The sequence below is a fragment of the Numida meleagris genome, chromosome 2 (genome assembly GCF_002078875.1).
Source record: "Numida meleagris isolate 19003 breed g44 Domestic line chromosome 2, NumMel1.0, whole genome shotgun sequence".
Lineage (NCBI taxonomy): Eukaryota > Metazoa > Chordata > Aves > Galliformes > Numididae > Numida > Numida meleagris.
The window spans coordinates 24160767-24167253 of record NC_034410.1 but is presented as its reverse complement, the minus strand read 5'-3'; the positions used below and the strand labels follow the sequence as shown (position 1 = coordinate 24167253).

Below are 6487 nucleotides of genomic sequence, written 5' to 3'. Positions count from 1 at the left end.
CCCAATCCCCCGCTTTCTTCGTGTCCTCTGGCACGAAGGGACCGCACTTCAGTGTCGTGCGGGAGGCGGCAGATGTGGGGGTGTTTCTTCTCCCACGGGCCCCGGGCTCGGGTATGTCGGGGACTCCGGGGATCCAACACGCGCCGGCCACAGGTTGAAGAAATGAAACCTCAGTCAATGGATTTGAAGGCAGAGGGGCGAGCCGGAGTGAGCCCCGGTTTGCTTTCCCCCTGCTGGGCTCCCCGCAAGCCCCTACGCTCTCCCAGGGGCGCGGAGGCCTCCGCACCCCAAACCGGCCGAGGAGCCGCGGAGCAGCGCGGCCTCGGTGCCCTCCGTGTTCCCGCGGTCACGGGCGGAGAGCGGGCAGAGCGCACCGGGCCGCCCGTGACCGGGACGGGGTGACTTCGTGCCGCCGCTGCTCCATGTCACGTTAAGCCGCGTCGCTTTAATGATGTTTGGGGGTAAGGCTTTCGAAAGACCAAAGAGTATGCGTGCTTTAAAGTCCCATTTGCGAGTCGAAAGATGTCACAGAAGACACAACAGTTAGAAGGAGCTGACGAACAACAGGAAACGGGGTTCTATTTTTAGGGTATAAAAGGAAGTTACTATAAGCGGCCAGAGGCTTCCTATATGCCTCGGAGCACCTTCTGTTCCATTCATTCATTCATTCATTCATTCATGCTCTCAACAATAACAACAGGGGAAAACAAACATTCCCCTTTTCTTTCTCATCCCCTACTCGCGGAATTCCGCGCAGGTCTTTGTGCGGGTGGGCTCTGCGAGTGGAAGGATCCCTCACCGGGCTGTTCCGTGTGTGGTTTGGTGGGGGGCGGTAGCTGGTGGCGTTCCCCAAGCGTGCGCTCGTTTGGTGTGGAGCGGCTGAGGGGCTGAGGGATGCTCGGCGTGTATCCCCCCCACCCCAAATCACACGAGGGCCGGGGAGTGTTTTCTGTCCCATCCCGAGTAGGGAAGAAGCTTCTTTCGGGAATGACATTAATGCGCGCGTTTTCTCCGCGAGAACCCGCAAGCGATCCAATCTCGCAATGCTGTTTTTAAAAGAGACAGAGAAATGCTCAAGTTTGGTGAGAGGACGAGGCTTAGTGGCTGACCCGATGTTTTTTTAACAGCAGAATCGTATGAACAAAGGAACGGGCAGGGCGCTGGGGTCTCCGAAAAGCGCTGGGAGGGGAGAGGTGGGAAGCAGAGCAATACTCCTGCTGGCAGCGAGCTGCTCCAGACACATTTTTGCGGAGCGGCTCCCACCGCAGAGGCACGGGATTTCTCCCGGGCTGCAGAGAGGCTTCCACGCCCCCGAAAATCGCACGCTCATGAAAATGGCACACTCGTGAACACTGAAAATCGCACGCACGTCTGGCGCAGCTCTTGGAGCGCTCCGCGGGCCACGCCAAACGGTCGTGCAGAAGCGTTTGCCCTGCGGCGAGCGAATGCTCCCGACCTATTTTAAGGAGAGCCTCTGGATTTCAAGCCGCTACCATCGGAACAGACAGGCAGGCGTCGATGGCTTTCCATACCGCGAGTGTGAAGGAAGTGGCGGGGGCGGAGGGGTAAACCCCAAGCCCGGCCTCGCAGCTGGATCCCACACGCCGCTTTCTATGTCGGAGCGTGGGTCAAAATAATGGGAGGCAGAAGGGGAAAGATCCAGAGGGAACCAGCCACTGTCTCCTGTACAGATTTGTAGAGAAGGCTTCGCTGTAATTAAAACCTTACAGCCAGATTCGTTCAATGTGTGGCACTGTGGAGAGCCGGGGGTTGGGGCTTTTTGTTTGCTTAATGTTTTGTTTTGCTGTTGTCGTCGGTTGTTTCCCCCGGTGGGGTGTGGGATGGGGGCGGATATCTGCTTTGAAATGGAATTCGGCTCCGGGCTGCGGGCGGGACCCCGCGGAGCCGGGGCAGAGGGCCGTCCTCCTCCCGCACCTGCCCAGGTATGCGCCCACGCAGAGGGGCCCTGGGGAAACCCAGCGGAGGGCTCTCCCCTCCCTGCGTGTCATGGGGCCCGCGGGGGTCCGTCCGCTGTGGGGCGGGGGGAGCACCCCCCGAGGCAGCCTCGGGTGCGCGGAGCTCTGCCCGCGAGGCTTCGCTTTGACTGCTTCCCCGGCGGCGCGGGCACTGCTGAAATAGAGATGTTGGTTTTAGCGGGGACTCGTGTTGGTTTGTTTTCTTTTCAATTGAAAGAAAAAACAACAACAAGAATGAACCTCTTCTTCTGGCAGCAGAAGAAGACGCCATCCAATTAAAAAAAAAAAAAAGAAAAAAGAAAAAAGAAAAACCACTGCTCTCAAGTGCCCGTCTTGGAAGGGCTCAGAGGTGGATGGAAACCCGAGGCTCTTTCAAGTCGGGGCAGAGGCTGCAATTTCTGCTGCGGCAGAGGCCGCCTGCTCCCGAGCCAGCGCCGCGCTCCGCCCGCAGCGCGGCCCCGTCCGGGCGGCCCCGGTGGGGAAGAGGGGCTTTAACTGCGGCAACGAGCGCGGGGTCCTCTCCTCGCAGCCTGATTACCTTCGTTTATTTTTAGTGCGCTTCAGATGCCTACACATTTCCCTTGTTGGGATCAGTGCAATTATTTACTCTACCTTTAGGGATGCATTTACCCAAGCGTTGAATGGAAATATAGTAAACACCGCGCAAAGTCAATGCAGTCATGAGGTTTATTTAATAGGAAAAGAAGTAAATATCTGAGCTTCGCTCGTTCCTCCAGGCAGCCTCGTTATCTCGAGTCGATTGCAAGGAGGGCTCTTCGCTCGTTGCCATGTAATGAGATTGCCCGACGGGTTTATCTCGCATCTCCATCTCTTCGCAGCTTCTGTTGTCAGTGTCTCAACGGACTATAAAAACAAATCTAGAAGTTAATTTAGCAAGGTAATCCGGAGCGATCCATTATCTGATCTCTCTATAGAAACCCACCTATAGGCGAGATCCCAGATCTAAGGGAGTAAAAAGGAACGGACCGACTGAACGCTGCCTGCGGCGGCTTCGATCCCCCCGAACTGAGTGCGGTGCCGCCCCCCCCCGGGCAGCCCCTCTTTGCCGGAGGTCCGAAGCTCACTGCGAGCTGTCCTCCCTCCGACTAGAATTATTTTTACTATTTTTAATTAATTAATTAATTAATTATTTTGTGAGAGGAGCTGGTCGCCTCTCCCCACCTGCCCGACCCACGCGTAGTCCCTGCACAGCCGCGGAGGGATGAGGGGGGAGGAGGTGGGAGCTCCGCAGAGCGGGGCGCGGAGGCAGCGGGCTCTGACAGAGGGGCTGAAACGAATCAGCTCGGGATTGACTTCCCCGTGCTGCGAATTGCAGCGAGCAGCCCTCGCCCGCCCGCACGGGCAGGTTTTGTTACACGTGCCGCTATAAATACATGATCCCAGCCCTCCTTCCTCGCCGGAGCGCTCCGCTCGACAAAGCAGAAAGCAGAACGAGGAAGAAGAGATTTTCTTTTTTAAATGAAGACATTTATAAGTAACCTAATTTCGTATCGTGGAAGTGAATTTCATGCTAGGATCTATTTTGCACAACGTGTAATCTTTTGGAGCCGGAAGACATTTAATTAAAGCCATATTCGGAGCAGCACAGCTCAGCAGTAGTCACACGACCCATGCCTCATTCACATTCAGGATCCATCGCGGATTTACATTGTTTTAACGTGGGACACCGCGGCTGTGACAGAGCTGCGAGGCCCGAGAGGGGCACGGGGCGCGGGGTTCCCACCGGGGGAGCTCCCGGCTCCTCACGGCGCTGGGGCAGAGGGAGCGGTGGCTGAGAACGGGCCGGAGCCGTGTGTTCGGGGAGCGGGGCCGTGGGCCGCCGGGCCGGGATGGGCTCGGAGTGCCCTCCTGAGAGCCAGCGCTGCGCGTTCCTCCGGCCCCGGAGTCCTGAGGGAAAGTGGAGCGAAATAAACCCAAACTCAAATCTGCCCCCCGACCCCCTGTAATAATTCCCTTCTTTCGGTGAGCAGCCGGCCCCCCCCACACCGCCCCTCCCTCCAACCGCGCCGCTTCGTTTTGGGAGAGAGAAAGCGCAGCGGGCAACCCAAACCGGAGAGGCTCTGGTTAGTTTCCCGGTAGGGGTAATTAAAAGTATTAATTGGCTGTGTCGACAGCTTAAACAGACAGGTGCTGCTGAGAGGCCTCGTTAATCTTCCCGTCGTCAAGGAGCGGCGGTGGGAACGGGCCGGGGGCGGCAGCGCAGGTGCGGGCTGGGAGCCCCCCGCACGCAGCCATCGCCGCGTCCCAGCGCTCCGGCACGCAGCGGCTCCCGGCCTTGTCTTCCCGCATCTCCTCGGCCTGCGCTGAGGGAGACCTCGGACAGCCCGACAGGGTTCCTCCACGCGTTGCAGTCCCCCTCCCCACACGCGCACTCTCCACGCTCTCCGACAAGCCCAGTTTATGGGGCCCGGCAGCGGGGCTGGGACGGCCGCACCTCGCCCCGAGCACCCGGGAGCCCAGCGCCCCGACCGGCCTCTGCGGGCGGCTCTGGGCTCAGCCCCCCGCTCCGCACGGGCTCTGCCTTCCTCCATCAGCAAGCATTTTGTTCCCCCTTAGCTCTAAAACAACAAAACACAGCCTTACCTGGAGGATCGGGGTGGTTTTTTTTATTTTCATAACAAGGGATATTCCCTGCGTTACACACACATACACAACGCGCGCGCACATTAACCAATGGAAAAGCAAGATATGAGGGTTTGATGCTCTGCTGTGACACGAATAATTGTTGCATCGTGTAACTTCCTATATCTTGGTTTTAATTTGCGGTGAACCAAACAAATATATTTGCAATTTTTAAATAAGCACTCTATGTAATAAATGGGAACATTGTGCATGAATGCCGTTTCTTCCCCTTTTCTTTAGAAGACATTATTAGCTCTGACAGCATGCAGCTCAGGTTTGGAGGAGAGGATTTTGTAAAGGGATGACAGACAGGAAGGGCAGCAATCATGGGCTTCTCGGGCTAAAGCTTTTTTTCTTTTTTATCAGAATGTTCTGTTCGATGCCATTTATCCTTGATGATAGAAAATTGCTCTGTTGCCAGGACGCTGCTGCTGAAATAGAGGGCAGGAGCCACATTTCCATTTTGCAGCTTGAAAGCTATTCAAATGAATTTGCAGAAAGGGGGGAAAATCTAGAGATAAACAAATGAGAATAAATCGAGTTCCCCTTTCCTTTCTTTTCCTCCCTCTTTTTCTCCCTCTCTTTGGCCGCGTGTGTCTGTGTATGCGAACGAAGGAACCGCTCATTTCCTACATACGGATTTTGGTTCATCAGTGTTTGCGGTACCTGAGGAGTGCTCTAAATCAGGGAACATTTATTTGCTGCTGATCCGGCCCCTGAACGTAGAAACATATTAGAGAAATTTATGTACGTGTGCGTGCGATATGCAGCCACCCCCAATTTTCTATGCGCGTGTACACAGACAGATCCAGAAATGTGGCGGTTTGTGTGCGAGGCAGAGAGGAAATCAAAAACCACGACATCCTCCTCCAGTAGGTGTGATTGCTCCCACCATTGACGTGCTGGTTCTGTGAAATACCCCGCCGGTTCAGAACAATTAAAACGTGAAAGGCTGAAGCCGTAGCGCCGCGCTTCCATCCCAGCTAACCGGGTGGGAGCTCTCGGTTTCCCTCCCGGTCCTTTCGGGTATTTCCGGAGTCCCAAGGAGCAGCAGCACCGTGTCTGGCTGCAATCCAGCACGTAGTTCGAGGGCTAATTTTTAAACGTTTTTAAATTAAACTTTGAACAATGCGAAGCCAGAAACATTATTTATAAATCGGAACGAATACAACGACAACTAACTGTGCTCTTCCTTCGCGGGTGACTCGAGGCTCGGCTCAGCTCCTCGGTACGAACACAAATAAAGGGAACGTGCGCAGGTTGTTAAGCCTCTGCGGGGCCGGGCGGGGGTGCAGAGCTCGGAGCTCCCAGCCCGCTTCCCGTGCCTTTAACCTCACCTCGCCGAGCAAAGCCTGCTGCCAGCGAGTCACGGCGCTGAGGGTGCTGCGCGGTGTCCCCTGCAACATAGAATTTCAAGTGACCATAATGTATGTGATGACATGCTACGTTTGATCAGCGTGGATTTTTTCGCTGTGTTGTTCCAGCCGAGTTTTACCTCCCATTAATCTATAATTAGCACGGTGGCTTCTGGCACGATGCGTTTCCAAGCGGCACCCGGTTAGATGTGGTTCCTTCCGCAAGGGAGAAAATTCTGGAGCACAGAAACGAATGGGACAGAGGCTGGAGGAGCAGGATTGATTTATCGGACCCGGCCAATCGCTTTTCCATAAGCGCCCGAGCAGCCGAGCGTGAGACTTCATTACAGATCTTTAAATCTCCCTTCAGCCGAACACACCGCCGCGTAAACCGCACCGAGCCCCAGCCACCGCCGCCATCAGACCGGGCTCAGCGCGGCGACCCCGCGTGCGGGGCCGGCTCGCCCTCGGAGCCCTCCCGGGCCCGGGGCCTCCCTTCCCGCTGCCCCGCCG

At 56.1% G+C, this 6487-nt stretch overlaps 3 long non-coding RNA genes across 3 annotated transcripts in view; 1 reads left to right on the top strand and 2 right to left on the bottom strand.

Annotated features, from left to right (window-relative positions):
* The window catches only part of LOC110393555, a 30436-nt gene that overhangs the window by 2205 nt on the left and 21744 nt on the right, over positions 1 to 6487 (top strand). The gene's annotated exons all lie outside the window — the stretch shown is intronic.
* LOC110393556 lies at positions 2645 to 3413 on the bottom strand. The gene is made up of 2 exons (XR_002435037.1): positions 2920 to 3413; positions 2645 to 2840 (listed from the first exon to the last, which is right to left on the bottom strand). It is a non-coding gene; the product is annotated as an uncharacterized LOC110393556 (long non-coding RNA).
* LOC110393557 lies at positions 5880 to 6481 on the bottom strand. Its single transcript, XR_002435038.1, has 2 exons — positions 6115 to 6481; positions 5880 to 6016 (listed from the first exon to the last, which is right to left on the bottom strand). It is a non-coding gene; the product is annotated as an uncharacterized LOC110393557 (long non-coding RNA).